The sequence below is a fragment of the Motacilla alba genome, chromosome 4A (genome assembly GCF_015832195.1).
Source record: "Motacilla alba alba isolate MOTALB_02 chromosome 4A, Motacilla_alba_V1.0_pri, whole genome shotgun sequence".
NCBI lineage: Eukaryota > Metazoa > Chordata > Aves > Passeriformes > Motacillidae > Motacilla > Motacilla alba.
Window position 1 is genome coordinate 19,321,704 of NC_052045.1, and position 23,794 is coordinate 19,345,497.

Consider the following 23,794-nt stretch of genomic DNA (forward strand, 5'->3'; position numbering starts at 1 on the left):
TTTACTTTAATAATGGAAAAGGAACAGTGTTGTCTCTCTGGTAAATACTGAGACCTGTATAGAAACAGATTAAATATACTGATAATTGTTCCCAATTGATGAGAGATAAGATGATGGGTAAAACCCAAACATCGTCTTCAAATACTTTATCAGAGCACTTATGACTGTAAATAAGTGTAATATACTCACAAAGTGAAATTGTTTCAAGGTTATATGGCAACACTAATGGCTCCTCACATTGCTTTGTTTTTTCCTTTCAAGACTGAACAGTGTGTACACTTTTATGTATTTCTATAAATTGATGTGGTTGAAATTATGTAAACATTTGCTATAATATAATTGACTGTATCTCACTGGAGCTCATTTGAGTACTGTGCTAGATGTTAAATTGGAAGAAATGTGAAACTGGTCCAGAACATGAAAAGAAAGAGCTCTAATCTCTACTCCATTACATTTTCTTTTTTCTTTCTTTTTTTTTTTAATAATCAAGGCATAGGTTTGAATAAATGTCAACAGACCTGATACAAGATTTCTACCAGGTGTGCATTAAGGTCTTGTCCTAAGAGAACAATCCAGCTCCTGTTAGAATGGATAGCAAGCATTCCATCGCCATTAATTATTTCTGGATTGGACTCTCAACTTTTTCCGAGTGTGCTCATCTAAAGTTCTACATAGAACCCTTTTACTAGAAAAATCCATACTTGGACAGGTGATATCAACCTTTATGTGAAAGATCAACTCAGGGGGGATAAAAAATAAATATAAAACTTGTTGCAATATTGGATTTTCTTCTGCTGTTGCTTGAGTGGCGAACACACTCAGATTATCTGCTTTCCTTTTGATTATGGACACTGTTCCTGCATTAAATAAATTACTATTACTTTGTACATACTCCATGACATTGATGTTTGCTCCTCAAACTATTCTAATGTTTAATGCTTAAATTAGTCTGCTCTGTTTAAATGCTTTTGGCTTTCTGTGTTTGGCTTTGTACTAAAGAAATGTTTTTGCAGTAAAAATGAATGACAGCAGAACAACTAAAGTCTCTCAACTCCAGAAGAATCCTGATACAATCCTGACTTTTAATATTATATTAGTATTTTTATACAATTATATCAATAATTTTTTGATATTTCTAATGGTAATTCTGGTATTTCAGAAGATGATTTCCCAAGGAAGAATAAGTTTTACAGTATTATATAAAATTTGAGTAATCAGTTTGAATAGAATTAGGGCAGCAAAGATCTGTAAAGAAAAGTTCAAGAAAGGTGATGCCTTAGGGAATGAAGTTCCCACACATGTTTTCTTGGTGGCAGCTCTGGTTAAAAATGTCCTCTGGCTTCAGCACCTTTCCAGTGATCCCTCAGCTGGGATAACATATGGAACTTGTAGCTGAATAGGAATTAGACCTGAGTTTGTAATGACCCACCTTTTTAAATTTTTTAATTTCTTTTGTCCCCAGGACAAACAAGCAAGAGGTAGAATAGAGGTAAGAATTGGTATTTCAAGATGTAGGGAAGGGGAACTATATGTATTGAAACAAAAGAACTCAGGATAAATGACCACATTGAATTTTGCTTTTTTTCCCCCCGTTTGTTTATTACATTCGTATCAATTTTCCATTTTGAAGGATTTTTGAGCAAATCAGGCTTTCTTGTGCCAACTTCACAGGATACAGAGTAGCTGCACATATTACAAGTGAAGGTGCCTGCTGGAGTCCAGAATGCCTTGGTCTCATTTTACGCAGCTGTGCTCTGGGAAAGGGTAAATTGAAGCTGCATAAGAAGCAGGTTCTGGAAACTGTCTTTAACATAGAACAGCAGTTTTAGTTAGTCAAGTCTTTCAATGCTGCCTGAGGAGGAAATCCCATCCCCACTTGCTCATTTCAGCCACCACTTTTTGTGTGATCCATGTAATAATTTAAAAACCCCAAAGACTGGAAACCAATGTGTATTTATTTTGCCAGGTGAGTTGTAACTGGGATCAGCTCCCTGAGCAGCTATCTGAACACTTCTTCTGGCTGAAGGGATGGTTTTGTGAGTATATGGGGGGCTTCGAGCAGCACCATTGGCTTACAACAGCTTTCAGTGCTCAGGGAACTGTGAATGCACTTCTCAAGGAAAGACTGGCAGCTTGCTTTAGCACTAGGAAGAAAATGGAGAAAAGTTTACCTTAGCCTGAAATTTGGTCTCACTATATCTCTAGCATTTGTAAATCAGTGCTACACAGATTAGTGCATGTATCACCAAACCCACAAAGAAGATATAGGAGTGTGTTCTCTCTGCCAAGCACTGAGTTTTGTGCTACTTCCAGTAACTGAGTTAAAAATACAGCCCAAAGCATGAATCCAGGATAAATACCAGATGCAGAGAGTAAAAGATGTGCTTCAGTCTATCTTTCATCTGGACATCTGCAGTTTCCTGTCTCTTTCCCAGCTTGTTCATGTTGACCTGTCTTTATATCACACACAGCTTTTTTTTTTTTTTTTTGTGCTTTATCCACTGATGCTCCCTCTGGGGCAGCCTGTCCCTGCCTGTGATGAGAGAACAGTCTATGTGTTGGGATATGTCTGCAGCTCCTGCATCTCCCTGGGACTATTTCCTCTGTTCACTCCCTGAAATTAAGGATACATTTAAAGGGATGGGAACTATTTGGAATCATGTCTTCAGTTTCCATCCTTGTGTCACATGCAATGAAGACAGTGAATAGGTGAACCTGTTCTCCTGGTTCTCACATTTATTAGTCATCTACAATTAAAAAATTCTAATCTGATGGGGCAAGTGGTCAGCTCCAGTGGCACGTTTCCAATTTCTCTCACCTCATTATATTACTGCAAGGGGAAAGCAGTCCAGTCCTTTTCAAACTATTATATATTTCGAAGAATACATTCTTGCCTGGGCTGGGACTTTGTCTGACAAGTTTCAGTGCCACTCAAGTTCTTTATGCTTGAGCTATAAACCAAGGAAGGGAATAAAGGATTTTTATCATAGAAATGCCTCACACCACATTAATTGTATCAAGCATGAACTGTGGCACTACAATCAAGGTTGTTTTAATTTGACTAAAAATGAATAGATTACTGTGAATCAATTGCAATCTAGTAAGAGTCTTATTGTAAAACCCACTGATAAGATGGAGTGGACTTGTTCTGAACTGTGCTCCCAGGAGTGAGATTTCAAAAGAATTAAATGCTGCCTTCTCTAAATCTTTGATCAGTGATTCTAATGGAAATATAGGCACACCTATCTCCCAGTATTTCCACTTTTCATTAAACTGTTGCCAGATTATTACTAAAAGAGAATGCTCTTCCTTAAAGCTTTAGTCTGAGAGGAATTGAGCTGCTCCTGGGCAGAGTTGTGTTCTCTAAAGTCCTAGTGTCTGCACAGGAAGCTGAAAGTGCTTAGCAATTCACAGAATTTGACTCATGAGCAGAGAAGAGGAAGGTAGATTAAGATGTCTAAAAGAGGAGTGGTTCATCCCAGTCTTAAGCAGTTGTTTTCAGGTGGACTCAAAAACCAGCCCATCTCTGCATTGTCCTAAAGTGTTGTCTAAATAACTGTGTTTTGACTAAATTCCTCATTTTTTCATTACTGAAGGGACTAAGAATCAAAGTTCATTTTAGTGAAAATACCTTTACTCAGATTAATGGTAACCTGAGCCCCAGATTGTTGCACTATTTCCTTGGTAAAAGACCACATGCTGAATGTTCAGTTACAAGTAATCAAACCTTGTCTGTGTGTTTGATCTTCCCAGAAGGAATCCAATACAAACTTTATAAACTCACATCCGATCATAAAAAATATAAAACACCTTTTAATTTTCGGGGATTATTCTGTTATTCCACAGACTTTTTATTAATGCTGCTAGTTAAGAGTTCAAAATTTCTATTTAATGACTAGAAATATGAAGGCTGTTTTCCTAGTTCTTTAGACACAGATTTTGACAGTTTTTCCATGTTGCTGAATGTATTGATTATGAAAGTTTTGTAAGTGGCTGTTTTACTAAGCGTTTGTGCCATGAAAGCTGTATTTGTCATTTGCTATTTTGAACCAAAAAAATTCAGATGGAAAGAAAATTGGCATGTATAAAAGTATCAGGGATATTCATAGATAGAATTAATAATGATGACAGAATTTGAAAGCATTTTGACTTCTACTTGCAGATGTTAACCAACTTTAAACTGTCAGAGTTCAGGCAAAGAACTGTGTGAGTTGTCTTGATTAGTTTCCCTTTGCTATTAGAGATTTTTTTCTGTCTTCTTTTGAAGGACCCAGTACTGAAAACTGTCAGATGCAAAGTATTGGACTATGTGCAAGATAGTTTATACCAAGATGGCAGGTCCTGTGATCCTAGAGGATTTTTCTAATTTGCAATTCTCACATATTTCTTTTTTTCTTTTTTCCCAAGCCTCAGTCACACTGTCAAGGAGGAGAAATAACTCCCTGTGATTTAGCCGACCAAATATGTCAGAAATTGTGAAAAATGAGTGGTACTATAGTCAGTGATCAAAGAAAAGGAAAGAGAAGGAAAATTATATACCCAGACTATCTGGCAAACACTTATTGATAGGAAATGCATTTGTTGAACTTAGGAACATTTTATGAATTATTCATAAACTGGATCGTGGTAGATTTTGCAGCAAGTAGAATCAGTAGCAAATAAGTTTAAAAACCTTGAAAAACCAATGTTTAACTGAGGCTCTAGGGTTCAAATTAGTAATCACCAAATTCAGACAATCATACTCATCTGAATTGCTTTGAACTAATTGTTGATTTATTATCTACACAGTCAGGCAGGATGCCAAGGAACAGGATTTTCTTCTCTTCACCTCTGATTTAGAAATATTCAGTTATGTTCTGGTCAGGTATTTTGTAATTTCTGACTTCTGACCCTAATCAGAGCCAAAGGAATAAAAGGTACAAGAAAGTGCAATCAAACTTAAATTGAGTTGCAACTTAGCCAACTAAAGACAGGAATATGTTTTATTTTAAATTAACTTGCTTGCTTATTTCCAATCTATAGCTTCCTTTGATGACAGATTTTGGTGTCATTTGCTACAAGTGTTGTTCCTGTTTTAGCTTAACCCTATTTCAAGCTGAGCATATGCATTAGTGGCCACTGAGCTGCAGTCAGTGCCATTCCTCCCAGCAGCTCTGGAGGTATTCCACTTTTCCCAGCTGCCCTGGGAATACTGCACGTAATGCTGCCAACCTCCCTTGCTCTGGGAAAAGCTTGTCATTCCAGATCTCTGCTGATTATTGCAGAGTACCAAGTTGTTTAAGAAGATAATCATGAAATGTTGGGTTTTTCTTCATAATAAATTGATTTATTCTTAATCTATAATAGCTGCTCATTTGAAACACTTCTTATTCATTGAGAAAGCTTCATCACTTACAGATGCTGTATAGATTTTCAATTTTCTGCTGTAAATGTTATATGATGCCTGTCAATTACCATTTTGGTCTAAGGCTTTAGGAATTAGATTAGCCTCATTAAAGTAGAACAAAGTAATTTCAAAGTAAACTGAATATTTTGTGCTGAGCAACTGAAAAAAAGATACACTAATCTAAAATTGCCATTTTCATGTTGATCAGCCAGGTTTTCTTTCCTTGAAATGCTCTATAATGAATTTCCACTCAAATTAGGCATGGACATAACAACTACTTGTAGCTGTTAATGGCCAACAGAGTGTTTCATGTGAGAGCTTGACCTTGACACTTGCATCTAGCTTTGTGTTCCAACTCCCCAGCAATCTTACATTTTAGGATATTTAAACTTTGGTCCCTCCTAGAGGCCTCTTTCACATTAATGATACAAGTTTAAATGCATTACTGAACATATGTGAACGTCCATGGGAGCAGAGCAAGTTCTGTTTTAAATGTAGACATTATTAAAGTTAACCACATATTAACATTTTATTGAAAAAAGATCGATTTAACTCTTGCTTAGATATTTCCCTGATTCAATGATTTGTGTTAGTCCATTACCATGCAAGGCCATCTGTGAGTTTTAGATGTAAATCTGAAGCCTGTGAATCTTTGGGACAGAGCAGATAGGTGTTGTGGGCTTTAAGATTCAATGTGAAAGCTTTAGAATAATGTTGTTAAGATTGTTTGCAAAATAACTGCAGCAGCTATATATTCTGTCTAGTCCAGATGGGTAAAATCCCTAAGGGACATTTGTTTTTATGGCCTCTAATTTATTATTTTAACGCCTAACTTTTATGGGGCAAAGTCGTTATTTTTAGCAGTTGTTTACTATCTCTTAAACACAGTGAAAGGCAAAAGAGGACTACAAATTTGTTACATTTAAAGCTACTGAACCAGATTTCAATAATTACCACAGACCTTGTGCATTTCTTTAATAAAAATAAGGGTAACTGTCTCTTGACCAAGGCTTTTACCCTCTGAATAAAACTCAGACACTATATTGAAGGCTTCGTCTCTTTTTGACTCAGTGATGGTTGGTGATAGTGTGTCCATCAGGCTGTGTTTGATCACAAATCAGTGTGATTTGCTCTGAGTTCAGCCCAATACATGCAGTGTAGTCTGTGTTTTGGAGCTGTTAAAAAAATCTGAAGACAGACACAGAACCTTAAGAATAGGATTGATGTGATCTCAGGAAATCACTGGTTTCCTTTACCAATCCCAGACAGATTCAGCTTTATCTGAATAATATTTGACAGCCACTTGTCCAACCTGTTTTTAAAATAGCCTGGTGATGCAGAATCCCCATCTTCTCTTCACAGGAGTGTTTTAGCTCTTGATTCTCTTGCCATTCAGCTTGTAATAGGATAAACCTCCTTTGTGGTAACTTAAATCCATTACTCATTGTCCTGGAGAACACATTGGTGCTTTCCTCTCTTTGCCAACCTCTTGGTGACATCAGCTGTCATTTGAAATACTCATTTTCCCCCTTGGTCTTCACTTTCCAGCTTTCTTCATAGGTTTTATTGGAAATGTCTCAGGTTTTGCCTTTTTTTTTTTTTTTTTTAACTTTCTTCACTTGCCAAACTTTCCAGCCCTAATGTTGTGCCCAAATCTGATGTAGTACTCCAGCTGAGCCCTGCCGGTGTTGCAAACTTCAGGTATCATACATACAGCATTCCTACACATCTCCTGATAAGTTATGGCCCTGTGGACACTGTTCCATTTTTGGGCCATTAATTCTCAGATCACCTTCTGTAAAACCATTTCTATCTTGTAGGTGGGTGTCACATTGTGGCACACATTGAATTACTTATTACTTTACTGATTCTACTACATCCTTTCACATTCCATTCTTATTCCTGTCCTCTAAAGTGCTGGCCATCCTTCTCTAATTGCTATCACCTTCATATTAAAGTGCTTTCTATTCTGCCCTATAAATCATCAATAATGAACCTTGGTGTCTAGAGTACAGGATGGATTTAGGTCGGCAGAGCTCTTCTAATGGGAAACTTGAACAAGTTTGCGGGATCCAGTTTGCTTCTAAAATAGTTAATTTGTTCCACTTTTATTATTTATTTGTGGGGGAGAAGTGTTCAGTGTTCTGAGAACTGGCCTGTCCTGCTAAGTCTCATGGTATAATGCAGACAAGAGGAAGGAGACGTTTTGAGCTGACTAAAATGGAAATATTCCTATTCCTTATGAATGTGGAACAGACCTTGGAGGTTTGGCAGGGTCAATATTGACCAAAAACCAGGAGGGCCTGAACATGAACAATTGGGTTTCTCAGATCTGTTAATATTAGAACATATTGATCATTTGTGAACCAGTTCTCTTGTGGAACCAATCCACAGCTCCACTGTCTGCTTGCATGTGCACCACAGGCATTAATATGTCTTTTCAATACTTTAAAAGTGTATCTGTAATCCTTTCAAATTTTCCCTTTCACATTTTCATACAGGATTTCTTGGAAAATCCATATTATGTCACCAAGATGCAGTTTGAAAAAGATTCATAGCACTTTACACTGAATAATATGAAGGAGGGGCTTCTCTATTAATTACCAGAACCTTGTCCCAAAAGAATTTAATTTTCATTTTGCTAAAAACTGAAAACATGTTTGGGGTGATTTTAATCTTTCTGGCCAAATCAAATTTCTCATGTTTGCCTCCTATAGAATGTTCTAATAAGTGAACATTCTTTACTTTTTAAACAATATTTAAGCAGATTTTATTTGCTGTAGAGAAAGATAATATTAAATTTTTAAAAAATATTTTATTAATCTTTATTCCAAAATATTGAAAGTCTAAAAATATTTTTATATTCTCATGTAAATCATGCAAACCAGGGCATTTACATTCTTTTAAATAATTAAACCATGATAATATGAATGAAGAGCACTGCAAGTAATTATGAATATATATTTCTGGAAAGTTGTACCAGAGTGATGTTTCAGAGAAATTTTTATTAAAACTGAAAAAAGCCACTTAGACATTTCCTCACAAATGTTTGGTACTGAGCACTGCTTAAGCTGTATCAGCAATTTGTTGGGAAACAGCAATAAATTTGAAAGCAAACCAATATGAACCAAAGGAATCCTCTTAGGGAAATTTCTGTTTGGGTGGCAAAAAAGGGTTTGATAAATTTACCTTATCATTCCAAAGAAATTACCTAGTTCAACATCATTGCAATCCAACATAATTAGATCTTGAGTAATGTGTAACTGATTGTATTTGTAATGCAAAAAAACCCCCCAAAAAACCCAGCAGTGGCTGTGTAGATCAGAATATTGATGATTTCATATGGAAAAATAGATTAGAGACACAGATGGCTTAGGAGACCACACTAACATAACAGCTTTCTAAAATTTTACAACTGCTAGGAGTATAATCTTGCACTTTTGCAGCTATTGAGAGGTGGCCAATATGGGACAGTGGATTTCTGCTAATTTTAGGAAGGTGCAAAGGCATCTATAAACCAGAGAGCCTGTAGCTTATGTAAATACCAGAAAAAGAGCAAAAGGGTCAGCTTTTTTGTTCCTTGACGTCAGCACTGTGCTCACTTTGCTGAGGACAGCACTGTGCAAAACGTTACTATTTATTCCATACCAGCTCTGAGCTGTTTAATCCTTAATCTCTGGGTTGATTATTTTTTGTCATAAATTCTCAAAACCAGGAATAAATGTCAGAATATTTTTACATTTGCATTCCAGTGAAAATGTTTTCTCTGCATAGTCATCTGAGATTTTGACATTAAATGTGCCTCCAGCACTCAGAGATATGTCCATATGTGTCCCTATGTCCAGAGATATGAGTTCATAAATTAAAGACAACGTTGATGTTTAGCATCGTAAACACCTCGATGGGCATCAGCTGATTACTATCAGCTTAATTCAGTGTACCAAGACACCTTTCTGTACTGTGCTGTGTAAATCCTTTAATAAAAAGGGAAAAGAAGGACTATTTTAGACCACATTTAAAGGTTCAGGTTCAACTATTACTGAAAGAAATGTAACCAATCAATACATGAATGTATTAAAGAACATCTGGGATCCTACCTGCTTAAGTATTTATCACTCACTGGCATGATGCATGGGGATTCATAAGGCTGTTAATAAGAGGTCAAATGTGTGATGAATTTTTATTTCAGGAAGGGATAGAGGAAACAAATACAGCGGAAATTTAATTAGCTGAATGGAATTATGCAAGTGGTTTTGGCAAAGTACAGAGGAATAGGAAATGAACCGACTTATGTAAGCACAAAACTGATGGACCTGCTCTGAGTTTATACTAGGAAAGTTTCCTTTGGGGGCATGTTTAGTTCTTTAGGAAATAAAAAAATGCCAGTTAAAAAGTGTTGGAAACTGCAGAGTGGGGTAGCCCTGGTGATCATTTGGACTCAGGGAAAAATCTCAAGATTGACCTTTGTGTAAATTAGAAAAGATAAGCCTTCATCAATAGTTATTTAAATGTAAGATTGGAAGGCTTTAGAAGAGATGAAATGCTTCACAGAACTAAGTAAAATGTGAGTTGGTTTGAAAAAAGCAGCTTTTTGGTAAATAATGAATCTATCTTATTTAAATGATTAATATTTTCACAAACAGATCATTCTTTAATCTATTTAATATAAGCATAGAGGAAACTAATGTCTGGGACTTAGAGCTAGCAAAATCAAAATAAAGAAATTGAAATAAAGAGAACTTGTATAAGTGTATGCAATTAATTATTATTGCCATTTGAATTTTTAGTTGACTCTGTCACACATTGTCTTCCATCAGCTCTACCTGACATTCTATAGGAAGGCTCTCATTCATAAACTAATGTGAGGGTCCAAAGATTCTTTTCACAACAGGAGAAAAAGAAATTATTCTGATCTTTAATCTTGGTCCTGCTGTCTTCAAAAGCTAGGACCTGCACCGTGTATTTTGAAAAATCATCTGTGCTCACACAATAAATCTGACACAAGAAACACCTTGAATTCCCCTTGGCTCTTCAAATACCTGGTATTGGATGTTCAGAGCTGCCAGATTCTGGAAATTCTGAACACAAATAAAAAAGTTTCTCAATCAAAATATCTATCTTTAGTTTTAAGGTAAACGTCTATAAAACAGCTTCTAAAAAGATCATCTATTTACTGTTCTGTTATGTAAACCAGATTGATTTCCAGACCGTGAGGTTCAAAGGATGTTGCTGGCATGGTAATAAGGCCCAGTTCAGTCAGCTGAGGCTTGCTGGTTGATATGTTGACTGACCAAGCACTTATTAAGTGGTGTGTTTTGTTGAGATTCTCATCTGTTTTTGTTGTTGTTGTCCAGACTTCAGTTTGTGCTCATAACGCCATGGAAATGTTTTGAATTCTGAGAGTGTGAAATGCAGCCATCCCTGTGTTGTGTTTTGGTGCAGTCACACTTCTATAATAATGGGCACTGCCCAAAGAGGTCATTTCAAACAGAACCAAATCAGCTGCCTGCCTCATCCTTTTATTTCCAGACAAATTCCTTAATTCCCTGTAATTTTCTGTCAGTGTGGTGATACCTGCCCTCTGGGTAAGAACTGCAGGAAATCAATGTTCAGTCAGGTCAGGTCAATCAGGTCAGTTTACGGTCACCTCTGCTGCTGCTCCAGGCTCTGTCCCAGCATCATAACACAATTGTTCTTCCATTAGAGCAGCCTCCTGAAAAAGGAGGCTTTCCTTTCTTCACTGCTCTGTCTCCTTTCCTCTTCCTGACAGATCACTTGCCCTAGCACTATGTTTGATATGTCTTGCTTAACATTTTCCAGCTGAAATGTTCAAAACTCCCAGATTTCACAGGCTCCAGTTTTAAAGTATTTTATGATTTTTTGCTAAATGAATGAATCGTGAATATGAACTACCTCTGCTGACATTCCCAAGGTATGGCATTTGATTTTAAGACACTTGTAAGTAAAGGATTTTGATAAAAACTATTGCAATGCTATTTCTCAACTTTTGAATTCAGCTTTATCCACATGTACTGGCTTTGGCTGGCATTGAGTTCATTTACTTCACAGTAGCTTGAATGATGTTTCAATGTAGTTTCAGTGTTGGAGTTTCAGTGTGACTAAAGCAACCTTGGTTTTAGCTGTCACTGGGCAGAGCTTACCCAGAGCTAAGGCCTTTCCTGCTGCTCACCCACCCCACCAGAGAGAGGCTGGGGGTGTCCAAGGAGCTGGGAGGGGACACAGCCAGGACAGCTGACCCCAGCTGATCTAGGGATATCCCAGACCATTCTGAGCATTTAAATCTGGGGAAAAGGAAGGAGAGACATTTATAGTGATGGTGTTTGTCTTCCCAAGTCACTGTTCTGTGTGATGGAGCCCTGCTGTCCCAAAAATGCCTAAATACCCATTTGCCCATGGGAAGTAATGAACGAGCTCCTCTTTTGCCTCACTGACACACACAGCTTTTGCTTTACCTATTAAACTGTCTTTATCTCAACCCACCAGTTTTCTCACTTTTGTAGCTTTGATTTGCTTCCCCATCCCACTGTGGGGGAGTGAGTGGCTGAGAGGGGCTCAGCTGCCTCCAGGGTAATCTGCAATAGCATGTCCTTAGGTGTCTCTGAAAACCAGTTATTTTCTATATCTTCTTCTGTTAAAAAGCATGAAGACAGCTAGTAGTCTAGTCATTTATCTTTTGGTTGTCTGTAGAGTTATAACATTATAGATGGCATAATTCAGTGTCAAAAAATCTATAAGCATTTGACCTTAAATTATATCCTGTTAAAACAAACAAACAAACAAAACCCAAACATGCTTAATTGAATAGTATTTCATTCTGTTGCCTTTCCAACCAATATCCCTTAAAAAGCTGGCTCATGCACACAGATGCTTAAAGGTGCATTTCTAGTCTCCAGGGTATTTTAGAATGACACTGTATATTCTTCTGATCCAAAAATATTTCTCTGGTGAAGCTCTTTCCCATTTTTTTGAATAAGGTAAAACCATATTCAACATAAAAGTTAAAAATATTTTTCATTTATCTTTCCTTTTGAAGTTGTCCAAAGTGTCCAAAAAGATTCAGAGGAAAAAAAAAATCTTGGTAAAAGGTTTGTATAAAATACCAACAGGATGGGGTCATGTGTATGCTAATATTTGCTGTGAAGGGCAGGGGGGAGGGAAGGATAATATATGACAATTACTGGGAGTAAAACAAGCCACAAGATGAATGCAAATGAAGAAAAGAATAAAGCTTGATCTACTTAGTCTGGTGAACTTTAATGTTTTAATATATTACGTGTCTATGGATTATGCCTGGCAATTATCTGTCCATTAGCTGGTCTTGAGCAAGTGGTATATATATTATTTATTAACTTTCACTTTCTTTTATGTTTCTAGGAATTCAGATCTTCAGAAGAAAAAAAAAATGCTCGTCATCTTCATAGCAAAGTGATAAGGAATCAGTAAGTACTTGGGAATGGAAATTTTTTTGGCAACTTAATTGAAGCAAATTTCATCCTTAAACCTTTAGATTCTTTCTACAAGAAAGAACAATGCTGAAATATATAAAAGGCCATTCTGGAAAAGTGAGAAACAGTGTGCAAAAAATAACTACACCCAGATGAATACATAAAGCATAGGAGAAGCACAAACAATATATTAGTACATTGCTTCTGTTTTTTTTTTTTTTAAGGAAATAAAATCCCAGTGAAATTAAATTTTTATTTGGGTGTTGTCTTTTGCTTTTCTGTTTTCTTTCATTTAAATAGTCCTTTTAATCAAAATACTTGTATTTATTCAGGTGTAAAGCCCAGGTGTATACCATTGTTCATGTTAAACTTGGAGAATCTAGTGGTTGTGTCTGTCCTTAATATTTGCCAGTGCAGGAAAGGCAACTCTCTCTCTCTTTTGCAGTTCTGGGAGAGAAGGCTGGATTTCTGTACCTCAGGGGCTGGCTGCTGAAAAATTGAAAGGCTGTTGTAGCTTAATATGGATAAAGAGGCGCCAAAATGAGATATTTATTCTCTGGTTTTATTTTCTTGGCATCCAGGTCTTATCTAGAAACACACTCTGTAGGAGAAAATGATAGTAGTGTTACTGGCCTGCTCTGCTAAGGAGTGTGCTGACACCTGCAAGCACCACGGAGAGCTCCACTCCCAGCACCAGGGTCAGCCTTGGCAGCACACGGGCTCAGAAGGGCCTGGGAGAGGCTCAGAGGGCAAACAGCTCATCAGCTGCACAGCTGTTTGCAAGGTCCTCCCAAACACAGGGGAAACACAGGAAAAAACATTGGGGTGCTTCTCTGACCATTTTATCATGGGCAGTGGGTGCTGATGTTGGGATGGAAGCAGCACAGAGGCAGGAGGTGCCATGTCAGAAACATCTCAGACAGCGCAGCCTTTTCACTGCTGCTGGGGAGGGACCACACAGCAGCTGCTCCAAGGGTCCAAACTCTCTGCACTGCACTATTCTAGTTTTTTAGGATGAAGCCTACTGTAGTGAAGCAGGTTTTGCCTCCTGTTCTTCATGTTCCCAAACATTCATACTACAGAGGAAGAGAGAAAAATTGCAGATGACCCTGCTTTGCAGACAAAAAATCTGCATTTAGTGACAGGGGTTGGTTTGCAAAGCCACAGAAGGTCATACAGAACATATCGGTAATGTTCACACAGGCTGCTGCTTGTATCTAACAACCAGCAGCACAGCAATGAGAGGTATTTTATTAAAAATGATTAATTGGAAACTTGGGACCACCTGTATGGTGAGAACTGTGCCTACAGTTACTGTACACAAGAACTTAAAATACATATTCTTGCTTAAAAAGCATTTTATCCTTCAGGCTAGACAGCTTAATGAACCAAACAATAAACCAAAGTCAAACCTATAGTAATAATTCAAAACATATTATACCAAACCAAATATAATAAACCAAAGTCAAACCTAAGTACAGGAAGTTTATTCACATGTAGAGATATTTTTGGTGCAGAAAATTTCTTCAATCCATAATTTTGGTAATATTCTTATTCAAATTACTTTCCAAAAATTTTTTTTGGTCAGTGCTGTAATTCCTTGTAGCCTTTTAAGCTGTGGATGTAGCAGAGAACTTTTAAAACTTAGACAACCTCAGAGCAGATTGGTGGAAGACAGTTCAAAGACCAGCATGTAGGGTGACATTCCCTGTGTTACATCTCACTTAATGAAGCTTGCAAATGCAGTCAGAAAGACCTTTTAAATTAGATTTCATATTTTGGTTTAGAACCTGAAATCAACTTACCTCTACAGAAATCAACAATCCTGTAACCACAGTAGTGCAGAGCCTGGGAGTGGATGAAAATGTGTAGGCGGAAACAGAACAGAATTTTATTCTGTTTTTCTTGGTGCTGGCAATGTCATAAACATCCTGCCATCCTGATATTATTGTGTTAATGTTAAAATATTTGGTTGATGCAAATAGGAGTCGAGATGTAATATTCTTTATATGGCATTGCCCAGAGCAAAGTAAGAACACCATGACAACAAGTAGCCTGCAAGCTGTCATGTTATTTGTGTTCAGCTTGCAGAACAGCTTATAAAAAGCCATCAGCTGACAGTCATCCTGAACATCAATAGTAATTGAGAGAGAAAGAATAGAAGAATAACAAATGGTGAACATGAAAAAAAGCCAAAAAAGGTACAATAAAATCCCCTAGGAACAATACTTTTCTATACTCTTTGAGTTTTCTTAAATGAGTCTTTGGTTAAAAAATACAGCTTCTTGAGTAAAACTCTTGAATGCAACCACTTCAACCTTCAGACATCACCATTATCCCTGCAGAGAACTTTACTAATAAGAGGTGACAGCACAAAAGAAACCTTTCCAACATTTTACTGAAGAAAACTATCAAGCATTTATTAAATTGACAAAGATGACTACAGGGATATGAGGAAATTTCTTCTGAAAGTACATTGATTATATAGAAAAAATATCTGAAGAACAACGGACTCTGTGAACAGTAACACAACATTTAAGAATATTGCCCACAGTGCTGTCACTATCATTGCAGATGTACTTCTGTGATTAAGCCTCATAGTAGTAATTAATCTATTTTTCTTTATTGTAAAATCATCTTTCATTGTTCAGGTTTTAGACTAGTTTATTGTTGTTTTGCCATGTACACAAGTAGTGACTATGAAGCAATGAATTTTTTTGTACTGGTGAACAGGATCATAGAGGTCACTGCCCTGGGGAAATTCAGTTCCAGGAAACAAGCAAGGAGCAAGAGTGCACATTTTACAGGGCTGGTTTAGTTTCAGTGGGACTGTTTGTGAGAGCAAAGTGAGTGGGAATTGATCCTTTAACTGTCACTGTTTCATTTGAAATGTAAAGTATGTGAAATTGTAGCCAGGTGTTTTGAAATCTGAATTTTTACTCACAACACACAATTAGTCTTTTCTAGGTGAAGCAAAAATAAAAATGGTGATACAAAGCTAAAAAGACCTACAACTGGCACTTCTGGCTGTCCCAGGTTTTTCTGTATCCTTTGACACCCAACATATCAGGGAATGCAAAAATAAGCTACTGCTAGTGTAGATGCAAAGCAATAATTTAACACTTACCTGTGGAAAAATCAAATTTGTCAGAGAGAATGCAGGGCACCAGTAACATGCATTGCTGATTCCCTTGAATGACACATGGGATCCAATAAACTACTTTTGCAGTGTGCTGCACCACTTTCCAAATACCAGGCAGCTGAAAACCTGAGCTCGTAGTTGGCTTCATTAATGAGGTACCCCAGTAAAAGTATGAGCAGCTCTGCTGACAGGCCATCTGTCTGCTGTCAGCCAGGAATCAATAGCCTGGCCCTCAACTGCATCAGCTGCACAGAAACTTCTTGAAGAATTCACTGAGCAATCCCTAGAAAGTAAACTGCTTAATTGTGCCTGTCTCAGCTGCCACTGTAAGAAATTAACATCTCAATTTTCTCGAGGTGCTAAGAGAAGAAATGAAAAAAAAATCACCCTAAAACAAAACAACCTAACCAAAAAAGCATCAATACATTATTCATGCCAGGGAAAGAGAGAGGCAGTGATGGAAAAGTAAACAAACATCAAGGGGAAATTTCCTGGGTTTGGACCTAAACCTCAGCTTCTGAAGTTCATATCATTCCCTCTAAAGACTTTTCCAAAACCTAAATTGTAGATCATCTTGGGAAACACTGCTTCAAATGCACAGTGTCGTTGATATAATTATGATTCAGTGAGGAAAAGCAAAATGTTATTACTTCAGTACATAATTTTTGTCATATATGAGTTTAGATGAGGGTTAACAGGAATTAATGACCCAATTTGTTCTGATATTAAGGGATTTCAAAAGAATGAAACCTGAGTATATTCAAACAGAGGAAGAAACTGAACCTACACTGCATGGTTTTGGATAAGAGCTCTAAACTGAAGGTTACCACGTAAGGGGATTGTCCTCCTGACAGGAGGTTTGTGCCACATTTTAGAAAGGAGACAAGGCCTTTTCTTCCAGGAGGACATTCCAGCTGTGCAGCCCTGCAGGTGATGACTTCCTGAGACTCATATTAACTTCTCTCACCAGAGAAGAGTAGCAGCAATTCCTACTTATCTAGGTAAGCCAGCCTACTTCTGTTAAATGCCTTTAGAATTAGATTTCACAGCAAGGCCCAGACAGCTCAAGTCAGCAGTGAGAGCATCCCTATACCTATTTGGATTCAGCACTGATGAGCTGCACTGTGCAGGACAGGGACCAGAAACTGGGATTTCATTTACACTGCAGTGCTAATGTTTGTGCCACAGCCATGAGCAGGACCTGCCAGTCCCTGTCTGGCCACCTCACAACACAACAGAGGGAAAATCCTTAAGGGCCACCAGCATTGGGATCTCTAACAGCTGCAAAGAACAGTCTGGCCTTTGTTTGTCTCATCTCCCAAAAATCTCACCTGAATAAAATCAGTTCCATAGAATATAATTTATCTGCTACAGAACTATAAACAGCTGAGTCAAACCTGCTGGCATTTGCAATATGAACGTTGATCCAATTATTGAGACTGACAGCTGCTAGTGCCTTCCTGTAATAATAAAATAATTACTTACCTGTAATAATAAAATAATTACTTACCCAGGGCTTTTTGAGAGCACCTTTCATTCCAGGCCATCCTCAAGTGTGCTGTGAACCCATACACAAGCTATGTATGGAAAGCACTTCACCTACCTGTGACAGGCAGCCACCTACGGATGAATCACGGAGCCTCTCACAGCTCCCATCACTGGGACTCAGCAGAGCAGCACTCACAGGAAACAGGGATGGCAGAATGCTGATCCTCAGCTCCCTCATGCCTGCTTTTCTGTGCACTTATTCAGGCCCTACAATAAAGGAAAGTTTGCAATTTCTCTTTTTTGCTTTCATTATGCAACAGCCAGGCTAATATTTATTCATTTATTATTAACAAACAAAAACCAAAGCCACCCAGGAGAATATCTCCTGATCACATTTGCTCAGGTCATAAAGTTTCATCAACACTAGTTAGTTTATGTATATAACCTCATCATTAATATAGCTCATTGCTATTAATAATTTATCATAAGAATTTGATAAGAAATGTTTTATAACACAGACAAAGAAAAAAGCCACCTCTCTGTCACCAGTGCCATCTCCAGAAGTGTTGCTTTGACTTCTGCCGCCTCCCTCCACTTAGCCTGTGAAATATTAATCCTGTTGTGCAGTGGCATTTGTCAGCCTAGAGAGGGTACTTCGCCACTGCAATTACATTTGTGTCCCAAGGAAATCCCATCAGCTCTGAAAGTGAAGGAGAGCCCTGCCTGTGCTGTGCTGACAATGGCTGGAGTGATGCTCCTGACTCTGCTCAGCCCCAGCACATCCCCAGCACCTTCACTCAGCTGGGGCCAGAGACACACAACTTGTCATCCTGCAGGGAACATCAAGGAATCCTACTGAAAGCCAGAGTCATCACTAGCAAGAGATTTATATTTTTTTTTAAACCTGAAACAAGATTATATTCCACGTGGGAGCTGCAAAAAACCTTGTGGAAGCAGCCTAGCCTTAACTTTAAAAATCAAATGCTTTACTAAAATGATCTTTTAAACCTAGCAGAATTTTTAGAAGCTACTGCATTTTTTTCAGTTTTTTAGCACAGAAAAAAGAGGCTCTTACATTTTTAATAGAAAAGGAAGCCAAGAACAGGTTGAAAGTATATGCTGAGCACTGGGAACAGCTGCAATTCAACCCCTTTTTTGGCATATGCTAGCTCAAAGAGAGCTCATAATTTTCAGAGTGTTTTTTCAGAAGAAACTGTTGCTGTTGGAGTCAAAAGACTGTTATTTAGACATGTTTGGGGATTTTTCCCTAGTTCTGAAATTCAGCTTAATTTTCTATGATTAAAAATGCAAAATTTGGAAAAAGAAAAATACATGATCAGCTGCTGAACACTTTCTACTGCTTTAATCTAGCACTGCCCCATCTTGAAAACTATTCTTACTATTCTTATGCCATTATTTGCATTCAATTAGGATTTAGAGTGAGTCAAGGAAGCAAACTGAGCTCAGTGTCTGCTGGGTTAGCAACTTAGACTTGGTTAAGAATTGAGTTTAGAGACTCAGAATTTATTCTCCAGTTCACAGTGCTGAATTTTTTATGTCAAAACTCCCTTACAGAAATGAATCTTCATGAAGAGTTTTCAGGAATGTGCACATAGAGAATCTGATAGATCTTTTGATCAAAAGAAGCAGGATATAGATATTTCCTACCAACTCCTAAAATTTAGGAAATAAATTTGCATGCACCCATCCACCATCCATACCTCCATGATGCACTTTAGTCATAAGTCCACTTCACTGGTGACTTTGTTGTATGAATTGTTGTTCCAAGGAAATGGCACAAATTATTTCAGATTGAGATTCATTAAGTTGGTGTGTAGTGATGGAAATTCCCCTATTTAATGAGTCCTGTGCCAAACCTTTCTTACAGTAAAATCTAGGAGATGGCAGACACACACACACACACACACACACACACACATATACACTGACAGCTGATATTGAGTAGGATGCCTCAGTTGGAAATTGTGCCAAAATTGAAGATTTAACACAATGAGGTGTAAAATCACAGGCCTTGACTTTATGCCTCACTCTCCTCACAGCTTTTTTTTTTTGTTCTAATTTAATTTCTTCCACAGCTTGCAGTAAAATATTGTATTTATTTCAGGTATGATCATTCCTAAGCTGGCAATCACTGCTGTGATCACATAAGACAGTATAAATTCTTGTAACAATAGCCATAATGATTTAGAATAAGGTAGAGGTTTTCCACATTTGCATGATTGCTTAAATACTTTTATGATGCTGTGCAGTAATTTAATTCCATTTTATTTCTATTCTGTTTTGGCAAAATTAAAGTATATGCATTTTCAAATTGCTATTAAACACAAAGGAACAGGAGATTCATTTTGAGTTTATGTTCTATCAATAGCCATATTTATATCTGATAAGACTTCTGACTTTAACTTAATGTTTATTCACTACCTTTATTTTAATAGCTCCCATGGGGTTCTGCTAGGGAGATAGAGAAACCTATGTGTGTTCCATATCATAGATCTTTAATGCAGTATAAATTGTTCATAGAGTTATATAAAGTTAGAAAAAGTCATAGTGAGTTTCCTAGAAAAATATATTTCACAGTAAACCACGTCTTTAAATTTTACAGATCTCAGCTATACTATTGTTATTATTTTTATTAAAATTATTATTTATTTGTAAAGTTTTGAAAATGTGTGCTGCAATTTTGTATTTTAAACCAAAGAAAATCAATGGAGATGATTCCTTTTGATGATAAACACTGACTGTTCAGCATTGACAGCATCTACGAATTTTCTGCCGAGAGAGTTAAGCTGCTGGCTTAATTGTAGCTTTTCTTTTGAGCCTTTGGACAGAAAAACACATAGTCTTGGACCCATGAAAGATCTGAGTAGCTAAAACTAAAATATTGACTTTCAAACCTACAACTTCTCATCTTGCTCTGGATTAATATAATTCCTCCAGGCACGAGAGACTCCCAAACATCTGAGTTACTTGGTTACAAAGTCATTGGCTCTCCTAGGCCCTGTGAGCAAATAATTATTTTGGTGAAGAGAATGGAACAGTTTTGGAAGTGAGAAAGGGGAATCTCATTTGAATACTGCCAGGCACATTTGGTCAGGCCTTCTTTCTGGAATTTTCTAGTAGAAGATACAAAGCAAGGTGAGTTTCCTGGCCTGAAAGAAGAACTTTACTGTGACTCCTGATTGGATGGAGGCACCACCCTCAAGTCCAAATTGCAGGTCCATACAACACATTTCTTCTCAACTACTTTGGCTTTACTTCCTGGTTGCTCTCAGTTGCAGACTTTCCAAGGTTAAGTTATGCAAAGATGAGCTCTTGGCATTGTCTTCTGTCTCTCTTTGTACTCATTTTCAAAATGAGAAGACTATTTTTTTTTCATTTTATAGGGCATATTGAATGCCAAATAAACATGGAACTGGAAGGAGATGCTCTCAGGAGGTCTCAGTGGACTCAGAATATCCAACCTCCTCCTCATGAAGCAAAAATCCATCAAAGCTCTGGCAAACCTGGCTTCTCAACTCACTATTTCTAATTCATGGCTATGTCTTCTGACACCCTGGAAGTTCTGAAAATCTGGTAATTATGTCATATTGATTAATTTTCATTTTAGGAAGGTCTGCTTAAATTCATACTATTTCTCAAAAAATATTAATCTTAAACTATAATTAAAAAAAATTGCTTCCATGGGAAACTGAAAGCACTACTTTTATCCTGAAATAAAAACTTCTTCAAAATATCCTCAATTCCCATGAAACAAAATTGAATTTCAGCCAGTTTTGATCTAAACAGTAAAGCCTTTCCCAGCATCAGAGTCTAATTTTAAGGCGCTATTAAAATACTGAAGTATTGTTGTGATAAATATCAGCCTGTAGAAGGAATTCAGTGGCAAAATTTTAATCTGTTTTACAGAAATGCTCATAGTAATTCTACTATAAATAGAAACATGAACAGTCTACCTCAGTTTTTATTCAACCTCAAGGTCCTTAAGGGTGCTTGTGCCAAACAGCCTCATAGCACTAACAGTTGATTTTGTGAAATTGCTTCAAAATCAACACACAATGAAATAACCCCAAACATCCATGAACTGATTTAAAGCCCAGTGTATCTCCACATTCTGCAGTTATCTCCTGAATTAAAATGCCTCATTTAAAATTTTAATGAAAAAGAACACTGAAGGTGAATTAATTAAAAGGAAAATATTTCTGTTTACACCCTTGATCATTGATTTTGATTTGGTCATTCAAAATAATTCCCTTTTCCTTCCTGCTTAGCCATATGATTAGAGTTACTTTGATTATCTATTCATTTAGGATAAAATATTGAATAGTACTTAGGCATCTAGATTGTCACCTATGCAGTCAGGATGAGTAAAATGAGTCAAAATATTCTGCTTAGACTGACAAGATGAAAAGTTCCCCAGACTCTCAGACTAATGCTGCTGTGCATGTCCAGAAGTGCTGCCTCAGTATTTGCCTTTCACACAAAGCTTCTCAAGGTTTCCAGCTGAGGCATCAATCTTTCAGCTTCAAGTCATTGCCCCTTGTCCTATCACTCGATGCCCTCATGAACTGTCCCTCTCCAGATCTGTAGCCCCTTTAGGTACTGAAAAGCTCCTCTGAGGTTTCCCCAGAGCCATCTTGTTGGATTTGCAGGGGTTTTGGGATGAGGGAAGAGACGAAAATCTTGACTCCATGTTTCAGAAGGTTGATTTATTATATTATGATATATATTATATTTAAAATTTTATATTAAAACTATACTAAAAGAATAGGGAGGAAGGATTCATCAGAAGGTGAGACAGGAATAGAAAGGAATGAATAACAAAGGCTTATGATTGACCAGAGTCTGATGTAGTTGCATCTTTGATTGGTTATTAAGTAGAAACACCTAACATGGACTAATCAAAGAAGCATCTGTTGCATTCCACAGCAGCAGATAATTATTGTTTACATTTTTTCCCTGAGATTCCTCAGCTTCTCAGGAGACGAAAATCCTGGTAAAAGGATTTTCATAAAAATGTCGTAGTGACACCCTCTCATCTCCAGGCTGAACAACCCATCTCCCTCAGCCTCTTCACAGGAGAGGTGCTCCAGTCCTCTGAGCATCTTCATTCATGGGTCTCCTTTGGACTTGCTCCAACAGGTCCATGTCCTTCCTGCGTTGGAGGCCCCAGAACTTCTAAGGCTCTGGATGTACAAGATCAGTCTTAGAAGGAGGGTGCTTTGTCAAGGACTTATGTGTAACAAATTGTTTGGGTGTGCATGTTGGCAGTATAAACATAGCATTGAGCTGATATTTTTGGGACAATTGAACATATTGCTAAGAACCTCAGTAAGATATTCTTCCTTTCCCACTTGGAGAATGGGTGGACTCTGAAACTTAAAAGACCATGGAAAAAAAGTTTTGTGGTTGTTCTAAGCTATAGCTAATGTTCAAAATAATGTCCTGGAGGATATGCAGAAGAGGATTTACATTTACATTGTGTGTGCTGAACACAAATGTGTATTTGTGTTGTCTTAGGTTACAATGTAAGATGTAACCAAAAGTATGTATTCTATCACCATCTCCATAAGCTGTTAAAAGAGTGGGGCAGTGTTCTTTATCTCTTCCATGACACATCCCTGATAACTCTCTCTGGGGACAATCTTCTGCTAATGGGCCCTCAGGTCTCACTTTGTGACTGATAAAATTACATCACCCCATTGTGAGATGCTCTGCCCAGGGGGAGGAACCAAGCATTCCTACCTGGATCTGGATCCTATATGGATCCAACCTCTACCAATCTGAGGTTTGGAACATGACAAGCAGCACTGCCCACTGGATTCCCAGAGGAGGAGAGCTCCATAATCTGGACCTCCAGAAAAGGATCAGACTTTCCTACAGGATCACCACTTTGACAGAATCACATCCATCACTCCAAAAGGACTGCAACCACCATTTGAGTGTTCTGCTACCACCACCCTGACCCACAGGGTGTCAGTTCATATCCTGTCAGTTTAAGCCAGTGATTCTGTATTATTGCCTTTATCTTAATTTTCCTACTTAATTGTAGTTCTGACTTGGGATCTCCCACAGGTTTGCTTTAAAACTGGTCCATATTTATACACACTTTTCCTACTGTTGGGATGTACTGCAAACTCCGTGTAGCCTTTGACATTCTCTGTGTTTTAATTGTCCTACATAGACTTCTGTGCCAGTTGTCATTGTTTTTGGTGGCATAAATGCATGCATTCCAGCATATTTGACTTCTGATATTTATCCCAATAATTTCTTCATTCTTATTTATTTACATTG

The 23,794-nt window shown here is 37.5% G+C and overlaps 1 long non-coding RNA gene across 1 annotated transcript; it reads left to right on the forward strand.

Moving 5' to 3' along the window:
• Nucleotides 1-12,779: 12,779 nt before the first annotated feature.
• On the forward strand, nt 12,780-22,846 carry LOC119695019. The gene is made up of 3 exons (XR_005255034.1): nt 12,780-12,846; nt 20,887-21,076; nt 22,643-22,846. It is a non-coding gene; the product is annotated as an uncharacterized LOC119695019 (long non-coding RNA).
• The last annotated feature ends 948 nt before the right edge of the window (nt 22,847-23,794 follow it).